At 40.4% G+C, this 15,519-nt stretch overlaps 2 non-coding genes across 2 annotated transcripts; one reads left to right on the top strand and one right to left on the bottom strand.

Annotated features, from left to right (window-relative positions):
- Nucleotides 1-447: 447 nt before the first annotated feature.
- LOC148574482 (small nucleolar RNA R71) lies at nt 448-551 on the top strand. Its single transcript, XR_015906559.1, has one exon. It is a non-coding gene; the product is annotated as a small nucleolar RNA R71 (small nucleolar RNA).
- A 9,678-nt stretch (nt 552-10,229) lies between these two features.
- On the bottom strand, nt 10,230-10,337 carry LOC148574481 (small nucleolar RNA R71). The gene has a single exon (XR_015906300.1). It is a non-coding gene; the product is annotated as a small nucleolar RNA R71 (small nucleolar RNA).
- Between the last annotated feature and the right edge of the window lie 5,182 nt (nt 10,338-15,519).

The raw sequence follows: 15,519 nt of genomic DNA, 5'->3' as shown, positions 1-15,519 counted from the left end.
CACCCAAAGTTTGGGTGGTTTCTCCATCCAGGGTTGTAAGTCTTGGAGTATGGATCATAGTTTTTCCTTGGTGAATTCCCAATGTAGTTGGCTTGCTCCTGACTCCCCTCTGCTTCTTCATTCACTCCTTCATGGATTGTTGATGAAGATGAGATTGCTGCTACTTGGTTCCTCTCCATTTTCTTGGTGAGGTCAGCCAGCTGCTGGGTAATGAGCTTGTTTTGTGCCAACAGAGCATCTACATTTTTTAGCTCCATCACTCCTCTTGTGTTCCCTCTTTCGGAAGCATAGAAGTAGTCATTTTCTACTACTGTTTCAATAACATCTATGGCTTCCTCAATGGTCTTTTTCTTGTTCAAAGATCCTCCAGATGAATGGTCCACGGCCTTCTTTGACTCATAAGAGAGACCTTCAAAGAAAATGTGCAGCTGCACCCATTCGTTGAACATGTCAGGTGGACACCTCCTTGTTAAGTCCTTGAACCTCTCTCATGCTTCATATAGAGTCTCACCATCTTGTTGCCTGAAAGTTTGAACCTCAGTTCTCAGCCTATTGATTCGTTGAGGAGGGTAGAATCTTGCTAAGAATTTGTTCACCACATCCTCCCAAGTTGTCAAGCTCTCCCTTGGGAAGGATTCCAGCCACTTGGCTGCCTTGTCCCTGAGTGAGAAAGGAAATAAGAGCAGTCTATAGGCGTCAGGATGAACACCATTAGATTTCACTGTGTCACATATTCTCAGGAAGGTGGTCAAATGTTGATTGGGGTCTTCTTGAACACCTCCTCTAAACGAACAGTTGTTCTGGACAAGGGTGATGAGCTGTGGTTTAAGTTCAAAGTTGTTGGCATGGATTGTTGGCTTTTGGATGCTACTTCCACAATTGCCTGGGTTTGGATTAATGTAAGAGTCCAAAACTCTTCTATCCTCCCCAGCATGATTTGCTCCACCTCCTCTGCCATGGTTGTGAGTCTCTTCTTCATGATGATTTTCCAAGTTTTCTTCCATGTTTGGTTCAAAGTATTCCTCAAAGTATTCCTCCTCTTCTTCAGCACCAACTACACGTTTTTCTTTTGCCTCCCTCCTTAGTCTAAGGAAGGTTCTCTCAAGTTCAGAATCAAAGGAAGTTGAAGCCTCGCTTCTTCTCCCTGTCATACAACCAACAAGTACAAGCAAGGAAAATAGGTGCAGACAGTATTTATGTCAGAATTGCTGTTAGTTGTGGGTGATGCAATATATCAAACAGTTAGTGGGTTAGCAAACAGAATTGTAAATAACAAAAAAAACAAACGAGTAGAGGGGGAAGGGAAGAAGTTTAACTAAAACAAAAAGTAAATCACTCAAACAGAAAAATGAAACTCACAAAATAAAAATGCTCAATCTAGTGATCTTCCAATTTAATCATTGTTGATGCACAATCAATCCCCGGCAACGGCACCATAAACTTGATGCACGGAAAACTTGTCTCTCAACAAATCTCCCTTCGGCAAGTGTACCGAAGTTGTCGTCAAGTAAAAACTCACAATAGAGTGAGGTCGAATCCCACAAGGATTGATTGATCAAGCAACTTTAATTAGAAGAATGTTCTAGTTGAGCGAATCCAGAATTTGGGTTGAGAGTTGCAGAAAATAAAATGGCAGGAATGTAAATAACAGAAAAGTAAATGCTAAAATTAAAGGACTGAAAGTAAATGACTGAAAATAAAATGCAGAATTGTAAATGGGAATGGGGGAATTGCTCATAAAAGTAAATAGCAGAATTTAAAGAGAATGGGTGAGATCAGAGATGGGGAGTTCATTGGGCTTAGGAGATGTTGCAATTCTCCGGATCAAGTTCATTTTCATCTCTTCCTCAATCAATGCACTCATTGATCTCCTTGGCAATCTTAAGTGATTGAATTACAATTTCTTGCAATTCAATCTCTCAAATCTTGATCAATAGCCAATTCCTTGGTCAATTGCTCATGAGAAGAGATGAAGTATGGTCACTGATTATACCACATGCATTTCCCAAATCAAGTATTGAGAGGGTTATAGTCACATACCCATCCAAACCCAATTTGGTCCAGCATGAGAAAGCATTTCTAGCTTGATCTCTTCATTCCTCTTTCAAGGTTCAAAAGAGATCCAAGTTTGAATAGCTTCTTTTCCAAGATAACTACTCAATTGGATAAAGATCGAAAGCTTTCAAGTAAAATCAAGAGGAAAGATAGAAGAAGAATAATGAAAATTAGTATTGATCCATCAAATTACAACAGAGCTCCCTAACCCAATGAAAGGGGTTTAGTTGTTTATAGCTCTTGAAAATGAAAACAAAGATGGAGAACACATCATAAAACTAGAAATTGCAAAGAAAGTAAAATACAGAGAGTAGTTCTCTTTTTCCCAGCCTCCAGAACTTCTTCTCAATTCAAAGCTACTCCTATATATACTACTCTTTCTAGTGTGATTCTTCAAGTCTTGGGCCTTTGGATCTTGAGTTTGAAGCAGTTCCTTTCTTTATTTGGGCTTGGCTTTACTTGCAGAGAGAAAGTGCGAAGTGGGTGGAGACTTTAGTTCAGGACATTAGGGGTGTTAATATTTAGTGAGAATATAAGTTCGAGAACGTTAGTGACACTTAACAATGTCACTAACGTTCCAATGCACCCCTTTGCCTCACGTTAAAACCCACGTTAACTAGGTTAACGTGGCTTTTAACGTTGCCTTGTGAACCTTCGAGAACGTTAGTGACACTCAACATTATCACTAACGTTCCAGTGTGCCCCTTCTTGCTTCACGTTAAAGCCCACGTTAACTAGGTTAACGTGGCTTCTATCGTGGCCTTTGCCATCTTTCGAGAACGTTAGTGACATTCAACATTGTCACTAACGTTCCTATGTGCCCCTAGGTCTCACGTTAGAGTCCACGTTAACTAGGTTAACATGGCTTCTAACGTGGCCATCCTTAGCCATCCCAACGTTAGTGACAATGTTGAGTGTCACTAACGTTGGCTCATCCTTCATTCCTCATCGTTAGCTTCCACATTAACTAAGTTAACGTGGAAGTTAACGTGACTCTTGGGGTTGTGTGGTTGCTTCAACGTTAGTGACAATGTTGAGTGTCACTAACGTTGTCGACAACTCTTCATCCCTTACGTTAGTTCCCACGTTAACCAAGTTAACGTGGTACTTTGCACCATAGGCCAACGTTAGTGACAATGTTGAGTGTCACTAACGTTGGCTTCTCTTCCCCCCTTAACGTTAGAGGCCACGTTAACTAGGTTAACGTGGCTTCTAACGTGGCCACTTATGAGTAATTGCCAACGTTAGTGACAATGTTAAGTGTCACTAACGTTGGCTCAACTTCTCTTCTCCACATTTAGAGTTCACGTTAACTTAGTTAACGTGACTCTCTAACGTGGGCATTGATGGCTTTTTGAGAGTGTTATTGGCAATCACTTTTCTCGTTAACCTTGCAAGTTACCTCCCCTTTTCTTGCTTCCTTTTGGTCCTGAAATCAAGCAATAAAGTGTATCAAAGCTCTAGTCCAAGTCATGAGTAAGGCAGCACAATATTTGTCACTAAACTTATGCAAAATCCTCATGAAATTATGTAAAATGCACAATGTATGCTTGAATCAAGGCATAAGTGAATATCTACCCAAAAGTAGCTTATTTCCTACAGAAATGCATGAAACTAACCTAAAAACAGTAAAGAAAAGGTAAGTGAAACTGGCCAAGATGCCCTAGCATCAGACATGAAATCCAAAGAAGAGGTTGGGAAGTTCTAACAAACCCCATCCAACAATTCGGCATCCTAATGGTTCAAGAGTTCTATGCCAATGCATGGATCACTAGGAACCATGATCAAAGTAAGAACCCAAACCCAAAGAATTATATTACAATGGTTCGGGGGAAATACTTAGATTTTAGTCCGGAAAATGTGAGGTTAGCGTTTAACTTGCCTATGATGCAAGGAGATGCACGCCCCTACACTAGAAGGGTCAACTTTAACCAAAGGTTGGACCAAGTCCTCATGGACATATGTGTGGAAGGAGCTCAATGGAAGATTGACTCCAAAGGCAAGCCGGTTCAATTAAAAAGACTGGACCTCAAGCCTGTGGCTAGAGGATGGTTGGAGTTCATCCAACGCTCCATCATCCCCACTAGCAACCGATCTGAAGTTACTGTGGATCGGGCCATCATGATTCATAGCATCATGATTGGAGAGGAAGTAGAAGTTCATGAAGTCATCTCCCTCGAATTCTACAAAATAGCCAAAAAGCCCTCTCCTGGGGCAAGGCTAGCTTTTCCTCATCTTATTTGCCATCATTGTTACTCAGCTGGAACTTTCATAGAAGGAGACATTCCCATTGAGGAAGAGAAGCCCATCACTAAGAAAAGGATGGAGCAAGCAAGAGAGCCCATTCATGGATCTCAAGAGATGCATGAAGCCCATCACCATGAGATCCCAGAGATGCCTCAAATGCATTTTCCTCCACAAAACTATTGGGAGCAAATCAACACCTCCCTAGGAGAATTAAGTTCCAACATGGGACAACTAAGGGTGGAACATCAAGAGCACTCCATCATCCTTCATGAAATTAGAGAAGATCAAAAAGAAATGAGGGAAGAACAACAAAGACAAGGAAGAGACATAGAAGAGCTCAAGGACATCATTGGTTCCTCAAGAAGGAAACGCCACCATCACTAAGGTGGACTCATTCCTTGTTCTTGCATTCTCTGTTTTTCATTTTCTATATGTTAAGTGCTTATCCATGTTTGTGTCTTATTACATGATCATTAGTAATTAGTAACTATGTCTTAAAGTTATGAATGTCCTATGAATCCATCACCTCTCTTAAATGAAAAAATGTTTTAATTCAAAAGAATAAGAAGTACATGAGTTTTGAATTTATCCTTGAACTTAGTTTAATTATATTGATGTGGTGACAATGCTTCTTGTTTTCTGAATGAATGATTGAACAATGCATATGTCTTTTGAAGTTGTTGTTTGAGAATGTTAAATATGTTGGCTCTTGAAAGAATGATGACAAGGAAACATGTTATTTGATAATCTGAAAAATCATAAAAATGATTCTTGAAGCAAGAAAAAGCATCAAAGAACAAAGCTTGCAGAAAAAAAAAAAGAAAAAAAATAGCAAAAAAAATAGAGAGAAAAAGCAAGCAGAAAAAGCCAAAGCTCTTAAAACCAAGAGGCAAGAGCAAAAAGCCAATAACCCTTAAAACCAAAAGGCAAGGGTAAATAAAAAGGATCCCAAGGCTTTGAGCATCAGTGGATAGGAGGGCCTAAAGGAATAAAATCCTGGCCTAAGCGGCTAAACCAAGCTGTCCCTAACCATGTGCTTGTGACGTGAAGGTGTCAAGTGAAAACTTGAGACTGAGCGGTTAAAGTCAAGGTCCAAAGCAAAAGAAGAGTGTGCTTAAGAACCCTGGAAACCTCTAATTGGGGACTTTAGCAAAGCTCAGTCACAATCTGAAAAGGTTCACCCAATTATGTGTCTGTGGCATTTATGTATCCGGTGGTAATACTGGAAAACAAAGTGCTTAGGGCCACGGCCAAGACTCATAAAGTAGATGTGTTCAAGAATCATCATACTGAACTAGGAGAATCAATAACACTATCTGAATTCTGAGTTCCTATAGATGCCAATCATTCTGAACCTCAATGGATAAAGTGAGATGCCAAAACTATTCAAGAGGTAAAAAGCTACAAGTCCCGCTCATCTGATTGGAGCTATGTTTCATTGATATTTTGGAATTTATAGTATATTCTCTTCTTTTTATCCTATTTGATTTTCAGTTGCTTGGGGACAAGCAACAATTTAAGTTTGGTGTTGTGATGAGCGGATAATTTATACGCTTTTTGGCATTGTTTTTAGTATGTTTTTAGTAGAATCTGGTTACTTTTAGGGATGTTTTCATTAGTTTTTATGTTAAATTCACATTTCTGGACTTTACTATGAGTTTGTGTGTTTTTCTATGATTTCAAGTATTTTCTGGCTGAAATTGACGGACTTGAGCAAAAATCAGATTCAGAGGTTGAAGAAGGACTGCTGATGCTGTTGGATTCTGACCTCCCTGCACTCAAAGTGGATTTTCTGGAGCTACAGAACTCAAAATGGCGCGCTTCCAATTGTGTTGGAAAGTAGACATCCAGGGCTTTCCAGAAATATATAATAGTCCATACTTTGGCCTAGTTTAGATGACGTAAAAGGGCGTTGAACACCAGTTCTATGCTGCTGTCTGGAGTTAAACGCCAAAAACACGTCACAAGCCAGAGTTGAACGCCAGAAACACGTTACAAACTGGCGTTCAACTCCAAGATTGACCTCTACACGTGTAACACTCAAGCTCAGCCCAAGCACACACCAAGTGGGACCCGAAAGTGGATTTATGCATCAATTACTTACTTCTGTAAACCCTAGTAACTAGTTTATTATAAATAGGACTTTTTACTATTGTATTAGACATCCTGGATTGTATTTTTGATCCCGTGATCATGTTTTGGGGGCTGGCCATTCGGCCATGCCTGGACCTTTCACTTATGTATTTTCAACGGTAGAGTTTCAACACTCCATAGATTAAGGTGTGGAGCTCTGCTGTTCTTCATGAATTAATGCAAAGTACTACTGTTTTTCTATTCAACTCAGCTTATTCCGCTTCTAAGATATTCATTCGCACGTCAACATGAATGTGATGAACGTGACAATCATCATCATTCTCTATGAACGCGTGCCTGACAACCACTTCCGTTCTACCTTCGATTGAATGATTATCTCTTGGATCTCTTAATCAGAATCTTCGTGGTATAAGCTAGATTGATGGCGGCATTCATGAGAGTCCGGAAAGTCTAAACCTTGTCTGTGGTATTCCGAGTAGGACTCTGGGATTGAATGACTGTGACGAACTTCAAACTCGCGAGTGCTGGGCGTAGTGACAGACGCAAAAGGAGGGTGAATCATATTCCAGTATGATCGAGAACCTCAGATGATTAGCCGTGCTGTGACAGAGCATTTGGACCATTTTCACAAGAGGATAGGATGCAGCCATTGACAAGGGTGATGCCTCCAGATGATTAGCCATGCAGTGACAGCGCATCGGACCATTTTCCAGAGAGGATTAAAAGTAGCCATTGACAACGGTGATGTCCTTACATAAAGCCAGCCATGGAAAGGAGTAAGACTGATTGGATGAAGACAGCAGGAAAGCAGAGGTTCAGAGGAACGAAAGCATCTCTATACACTTATCTGAAATTCTCACCAATGATATACATAAGTGTTTCTATCCTTACTTTATGTTTATTTATTATTTATTTTTGAAAACTCCATAGCCTTTTTATATCCGCCTGACTGAGATTTACAAGGTGACCATAGCTTGCTTCATACCAACAATCTCCGTGGGATCGACCCTTACTCACGTAAGGTTTATTACTTGGACGACCCAGTGCACTTGCTAGTTAGTTGTATCGAAATTGTGAATGAAAAACGATTTATTAAGACATGCGTACAGAGTTTCTGGCGCCGTTGCCTGAGATCACAATTTCGTGCACCAGAGGGCAGATTGAAAAAGCCAGTAACCCTTTAAACCAAAAGGCAAGGGTAAAAGGACCAAAGGCTTTGAGCCTTAATGGATAGAAGGCCCAAAGGAATAAATCCTGGCCTAAGCGGCTAAACCAAGCTGTCCCTAACCATGTGCTTGTGGCGTGAAGGTGTCAAGTGAAAAGCTTGAGACTGAAGGGTTAAAGTCATGGTCCAAAGCAAAAAGAGTGTGGTTAAGAACTCTAGACACCTCTATCTGGGGACTCTAGCAAACCTGAGTCACAATCTGAAAAGGTTCACCCAGGTAAAGTGTCTGTGGCATGAATGTATCCAGTAGTAATACTGAAAAATAGAGTACTTAGGGTCACGGCCAAGACTCAAAAAGTTGTGTTCAAAGAATCAAAATAAGTTTAACTAAGAAAGTCAATAATATCATTGATAAACCACTATTTTATAGTTTATCTTGTGTTTAATGAGTGGTTTTTATCAAGTTTTCACCCACTTATTCATATGATTTGCATGATTTTATAATCACTTCCTAGTATTGTTTTATGATTGAAAACTTGCTTCCTAGAGATCTTTAATTAGTATATTTTAATTCTCCTTTATACCATTCGATGCCGTGATCCGTGTGTTAAGTGTTTCAGGCTTTATAGGGTAGGAACGGCTTAGAAAATGGAGATGGAGCTTGCAAAAATGGAAGGAACACAAGAAACGAAGGAGATGACCAGCGAGCACCGACGCGCGCGCATGGCTCACGCGAGCGCGCGGAATGGAGTAAATTGCAGCGACGCGTGCACGTGCCTGACGCGTACGCGTGGAATGGAGTTCTGCAAGATGACGCGCATGTATGGACGACGCGTACGCGTGACAAGGAAATTCGCCAAATGACGCGCACGCGTGACTGACGCGTACGCCACCTGCACGATCTGCAAAATTAACAGAAAACGCTGGGGGCGATTTCGGGCCGCATTTTGACCCAGTTTTCGGCCCAGAAACATAGAATAAAGCCAGGGAACATGTAAAGACTCAACACATACGGAGACACACATTCACATATTCTCATTAGGATAGTTTTTAGGTTTTTAGATCTGAATGTAGAGAGAAAATTACTCTTCCTCTAGTTTCTCTTTACATTCCTAGTTTATTGCTTTTGTTTTTGGATACTGAAGAGTCATTACCTCCGTTGAAGATACTATTCTAGTTTGTTTCCTTACTTACTCTTTTATTTATTCCATATTCTTAATTCTTGTTTAGAGTGGTAATTGGATTATTTTCATGGATTGTTAATGCAAAGGATTACTTTTACTTTTGATTTAAATTCCAATCCTTATTTTATTTGATATATTATGTCTTCTTCTTATATTTTTCTGAGTGTTATATTCATGTCAATGGAGTAGATTCCCTACTCGACATGGGGGTTGATTAAAATGAGACACTTGAGTTGGAAGGCTTAAGTGATGGTTAAATTGGAAGTTGTTGGCTAGTTCTGTATTTACTAACGCTAGACCTTCCCAAGGGAGAGGACTAGAATTTGCAATTAAGAGTTAGCTCAATCACTTGAATTTCCTTTATTTAGTAAGGGTTAACTAAGTGAAAATAACAACCTTTTTGATACTACACTTAAGAGATCCCAACAAGGATAGAACTTCTGATTAATCATTCTCCCAGTCAAGGCTTTTTATTTAGAATATTATAAGTCTCTTTTAATTTTCATTACACTAAATTACAATTGATTATTTTCTGTTATTCAACTCTCAAAATTCTCGGAAAACTCCTGATTAATAACATAGCACCCTTTCTAGCAACTCGTTGGGAGACGACCTGGGACTCATACTCCCAGTATTTTTATTCTAAACTTTTTGTGACAACCTTTCTAAATTGATGAGGCGGATTTTTGCTGGTTAAAAGCTACACTCACAACACTATTCTATTATATTATAATCTCTTAATTGGTCTAACTTCTGCCGCTCGTCAGTTTTTGACGCCATTGCCGGGGAGTTGCAATTGTGTGCTAAATTATTAATTAGTGTACATATTTTTATTTTTAATTGCATATTTTATTTTTATTTTATTACCATGAGCTATATGTTTCTTTCATTGAATGACGCATTAACTGCCTAATCCGAGCTTAGCTGCATTTGATCCTGAAATTGAAAGAACTCTTTCACGTATTAGGCGAGCTCGGCGCAGGTTAGCCTCTGAGGGTGGTAAAGTGATTATTATCGATTCACCAGTCTCATCTGAGGGCGAATCTGAACCGCCATCTGAGAGAGAAACAAGCTCCTTTACTACTGATTTAGTTGATTCACGCGCAGATAATATGGCAGCACCTAGGAGGATTACTCTCCAGGAAGCTGGAGCCCCAGATTTTACACTGCAGCCGTATCAAGTGCATCATCCAACTCTCGCTGCAGATTTTGAGCTGAAGACTGCATTAATCAACTTGATGCCTAAGTTTCATGGCTTACCTGCTCAGGAGCCTATCAAGCACCTCAGGGATTTTCAGACAGCCTGTTCTACTGTTAGGCATCATGGTGCGAATGAAACTTCTATTCTGTTAACCGCCTTCCCATTTTCTCTTGAGGGAAAGGCGATGGAGTGGTACTACTCCCAACCTGAAGCAACTGTTAGCAACTGGGATACGCTCAGGAGAGAATTCTTAGAAAAATACTTTCCAGTTGAAGTTACAGACAGACTGAGGAAAGAGATCTCTTGCATTATTCAAGGAGAAACAGAAACTCTTTATGAGTACTGGGAGCATTTTAAGAACCTTCTAGACGCATGCCCCCATCACATGATTGACAGACTAGTGTTAATCAGCTACTTCACTAAAGGCATGAAGCCTCGGGATAAAACTACACTAGATGGTGCTAGTAATGGTTCTCTGAAAAAGTACAAGACCGCAGATGAAGTATGGCAACTGATCAGCGACTTAGCTGAGTCTACCAGGAATCACAGGCACAGGAGCAGCCATTCAAAAGTTGTTGCAGAAGTTTCCTCTAATACTGAGACTTCTGCTCTTACACAGAGTATATGTGAAATGACCAACTTACTGAAGCAAATGTAGTTGAACCAACAACAACAAGCTCAGCCTTTCTCACCACAACAAAGCCAACAATTAGTTCCACAAAGAGTATGCAGAATATGTGCTGAATATAGTCATTATACTGATGAATGCCCGCAGCTCCAACAAGAAGACAACACTGTGGCAGCTACTCATAACTTTTATGACCGCCCGAATCAAGGATACAATCAACAAGGCGGCAACTACAACCAAGGAGAAAACTATAACCAAGGATGGCAGGACAACTCCAACCAAGGTTGGAGAGATAATTCCAACCATGGCTGGAGGGACAACTATAACAGAGGAGGTAGAGATAACAATGGAAACCAGAGGTTGAATAACAACAACAGACAGCAGAATCAGAACCAACCTTACAGAGCTCCTCACCTAAGACAGTCACAAGGACCCCAGCATAACCAATAACAAGTCCCACAGATCACTTACCCTACTTCCTCATCAAATGACGAGATGCTTCGTTCTCTTGCACAAGGACAACAAGACATGCAGACTACACTGAACTCTACTCTAAATGGTCTGAATGCCACTTTATAAGCTCTCGCCGCCCGGATAGATTCATTACCTACTTCCACTAACCAACCTTACCTAATCCCAAGGGTGGCATCAATGCCATCACTTTGAGGTCCGGAACCATACTGCAAGAGAGGAACCAGGAGGAGCCAAGCCTAATAGAACACATCCAAATTAAAGACTCAGTGGAAGTGGAAGATACTGAAATAGAAGATGCTGAATAGGAAGATGAAGTACAAGACAAGGTTGAAGAAGAATCAGCTTAGCCAAGGAATGAAGCACCAAAGAATGCAGAGGCTGCAAGTGGCGCCATTCCTATCCCATTTCCACACCTTGCAAGGAAGTCCAAAAAGCATATGGAACTTGATCCCAAAATGGTAGAAATTTTCAAAAAGGTTGAGGTAATTGTTCCCCTTTTTGATGTTATTCAGAAAGTACCTAAATATGCAAAGTTTCTAAAAGATTTATGCATACATAAAGATAAAATTAATGAATTAGAAACTATTCCTTTAGGTAGTTCTATATCTGCTTTAATGGGAGGTATACCTGAAAAATGTAGTGATCCAGGTCCATGTATGGTAAATTGTACCATTGGAGGTGTAATATTTTTTTATTGCATGTGCAACTTAGGAGAGTATGTTAGTATAATGCCATTGTCTATATATGATACTTTAAGGCTCCCCCCTTAAAAAGGTCGGCAGCTCATTTTGTGTTAGCAGATAAAAGCATTATTACAGTAGTTGGAATTGCTGAAGATGTATTAGTGAGCATTAAGGGGCTCACATTTTCCATTGACTTCTACATCCTGGAAATGCCCCCTAATGACTCAGGAAGACCATCATCAATCCTACATGGAAGACCATTCCTGAAAACTTCGAAGTTCAAGCTGGATGCATTCTCAGGAACTTACTCCTTTGAAATAGATGGCAGAACAGTGAGTTTCAGTTTAAATGAGGCTATGAAGCACCCTCCGGAAGATCATTCTATCTTCCAGTGCGACATTATTGATGAAACTATAGCTGAAGTTCACCAAGAAGAAGTAGAAGAGAAACACATGGAGCAATGTCCAAGTGTGGGGACACCCCTCTGAACATAATGAAGACACTTTACCATTATCACTAGCCCCGGATGATCTAGAGCCTAGCCATGAGCAGAATATGGAATTGAAACCCCTTCCTCTACACTTCAAGTATGCTTACCTTGAGGATAATCAGAAATTCCAAGTTATCATTGCAAGGGAACTCACCTCACAATAGAAGGAGCAACTGCTCGGTGTACTGAGAAAGCACAAGAAAGCAATTGGATGGATCTTGGTGGATATAGTAGGCATTAGCCCTCAAGTTTATGAGCACAGAACATATTTAGAAGAGGAATCAAAACCCGTCCGTCAACCCCAAAGAAGATTGAATCCTACCATCTTAGAAGTTGTCAAGAAAGAAGTGACCAGGCTACTTGAAGCAGATATCATTTATCCCATCTCAAACAGTGAATGGGTCAGTCCAGTACAAGTGGTGCCCAAGAAGTCTGGAGTCACAATAGTAAAGAATGAGCATGGAGAGCTCCTGATAACTAGAGTGCAGAATTCATGGAGAGTTTGCATTGACTATAGGCGTCTCAACTAAGCTACTCGCAAGGATCTCTACCCCTTGCCATTCATTGATCAGATGCTTGATTGCCTTTCAGGTAAATCCCATTATTGTTTTTTTTTATGGTTATACAGGCTATTTTCAAATTCATATAGCTCCTGAAGATCAGGAGAAGACTACTTTTACATGTCCCTTTGGAACGTATGCATATAAGGGATATCTTTTGGCTTATGTAATGCACCGGCTACTTTCCAAAGATGCATGATGAGTATCTTTTTAGATCTTATTGAGAACTGTATGGAAGTATTTATTGATGATTTTAGCGTTTATGATGATTCATTTAACCTTTGCTTGGAAAGTTTAGCTAGAGTATTAGACAGGTGTGTTAGTTCAAACCTTGTATTGAATTTTGAAAAATGTCACTTTATGGTAAAAATAAGGGATTGTTCTAGGACATGTTGTTTTTAATACGGGTATTTCTGTAGATCCAGCAAAGGTGGATGTCATTTCTAGTTTACCTTAGCCCTCCTTCGTGAGGGAAGTCCGTTCGTTCCTTGGCCATGCAGGTTTTTACAGGAGAATCATTAAGGACTTCAGTAAGGTAGCATTACCTTTATCCAGACTGTTGCAGGAAGATATTGAGTTCGAGTTCAGTGAAGATTGCATGCAAGCATTTGATAAGCTGAAGATCGCCCTGACTCAAGCTCCAATTGTGAGAGGACCAGACTGGAGCCAGCCATTTGAGATTATGTGTGATGCCTCCAACCATGCAGTAGGAGCGGCGCTGGCTCAGCGCGAATGTAAGGATCCCTTCGTAATTGCTTATGCATCTAAGACCTTAGATGCTGCTCAGTCTAATTACACTACTACTGAAAAAGAGCTTCTAGCTATTGTTTTTGCTCTGGATAAATTCTGAGCCTATTTACTTGGTACTAAGGTAGTAGTGTACTCAGACCATGTAGTTCTAAAATATTTATTAGCTAAAAAAGAGTCCAAACCAAGATTGATACGTTGGATACTGTTGCTGCAAGAATTTGATTTAGAAATTAAGGATAGAAGTGGTAATCAGAATTTAGTGGCAGACCACTTGAGTCGCCTTGAACACATTAAGGACGACTCCATTCCTATCAATGATACTTTCCCATTTGATAGTTTGCAAGCAGTATCCGAAGTAGCTCCTTGGTATGCACCTGTAGCTAATTATCTAGTTAGCCATACTTTTCCTCCCAATTTTACTAAGAATTAAAGGGACAAGCTGAAAAGCGAGTCTAAATATTATATATGGGATGACCCATACTTATGGAGGTATGGTGCTGACCAGGTAATTAGAAGATGTGTACCCCAATCAGAATTCCAGTCCATTTTAGAGGCCTGCCACTCTTCTGAGAGTGGAGGACATTTTGGCCCTCAAAGAACAGCTAGAAAAATTTTAGACTATGGATTCTGGTGGCCTACTCTTTTTAAAGATGCTGCTGAATTTTGTAAATCCTGTTCCTTATGCCAAAGATTTGGTAATATATCCAAGAGGTATGAGATGCCTCAAAAAATTATGCTTTTCTGTGAAATTTTTGATGTTTGGGGCATTGACTTCATGGGTCCATTTCCAAACTCTAATGGTTACCTTTATATACTGTTAGCTGTAGATTATGTTTCTAAATGGGTGGAAGCCATTCCTACTTGTACTGATGATGCTAACACCGTTGTTTCCTTTGTTAGAAACCATATTATTTGCCGTTTTGGATCACCACGAGCAATTGTGAGTGATCAAGGCACTCACTTTTGTAACAAGAGACTAACAGGATTACTGAAGAAGCATGTAATTGTTCATAAAGTAGCAACAGCTTATCATCCCCAAACCAATGGACAAGCAGAAGTGTCTAACAGGGAGATTAAACACATTTTGGAGAAGATAGTAAAGCCTCATAGGAAAGACTGGAGTGCCAGGCTACAAGATGCACTCTGGGCATATAGAACAGCATACAAAACACCCATTGGGATGAGCCCCTTCCGCTTAGTGTACGGAAAGGCTTGCCACCTTCCAGTAGAGGTGGAACACAAGACTTTCTGGGCTGTGAGAGAGTGCAACATGAATTTTGAAGAAGCTGGTGCTGAAAGGAAGCTGCAACTAGCAGAACTAGAGAACCTTCGCCTAGAAGCATATGACAACTCCAGGCGACACAAAGAGAAGATGAAGGCTGTCCATGACAAGCACATAAAAAGGAGAGAATTCAGACCAGGGGAGTTAGTTCTTCTTTATAACTCCAGACTGAGACTCTTGCCAGGAAAACTAAGATCAAGATGGGAAGGTCCCTATAGAGTAGAAAAGGCAGAGCCATACGGAGTTTTTCACCTGCGTCATTCTTCAAGCTCTAAATTCATGAAGGTCAATGGACATCGCCTAAAGCTTTATCATGGTGAGAAAATAAAGGATCACAAAGAGCTAGAGGTTTTCCTCTTGGAAGACCCACCAACAGAAGCAGAATGAGCTTGAAGAACGTCCAACTTAAGGACGTAAAAGCAAAGTGCTAGGTGGGAGACAACCCACCATGGTATGATTGTTCCGTTTCAGTCTTAGTTTTATTTTACTTTTTGTTAATGACTCTTCTCATATTCTCTGCATATAGCCTACATCTGCATTTGTATTCTGCATAAAAAAAATGCATGCGACGCGTAAGCGTCACTGACACGTCTTCGTCACAGGTGCATTTGAAACAATGAAGAAAAGAGGCAGAGAGTCACACGGGAGCATGGCTGGAGGAGTGCCTTAGGCACAAGCATGCCCACGCAAACGCGTGCCCTACGCG

The sequence above is a fragment of the Arachis ipaensis genome, chromosome B2 (assembly GCF_059453495.1).
Source record: "Arachis ipaensis isolate K30076 ecotype BB chromosome B2, ASM5945349v1, whole genome shotgun sequence".
In the NCBI taxonomy this organism is placed as follows: domain Eukaryota; kingdom Viridiplantae; phylum Streptophyta; class Magnoliopsida; order Fabales; family Fabaceae; genus Arachis; species Arachis ipaensis.
The sequence above is the reverse complement of the archived record's forward strand: the minus strand, read 5'-3'. Positions and strand labels throughout refer to the sequence as shown.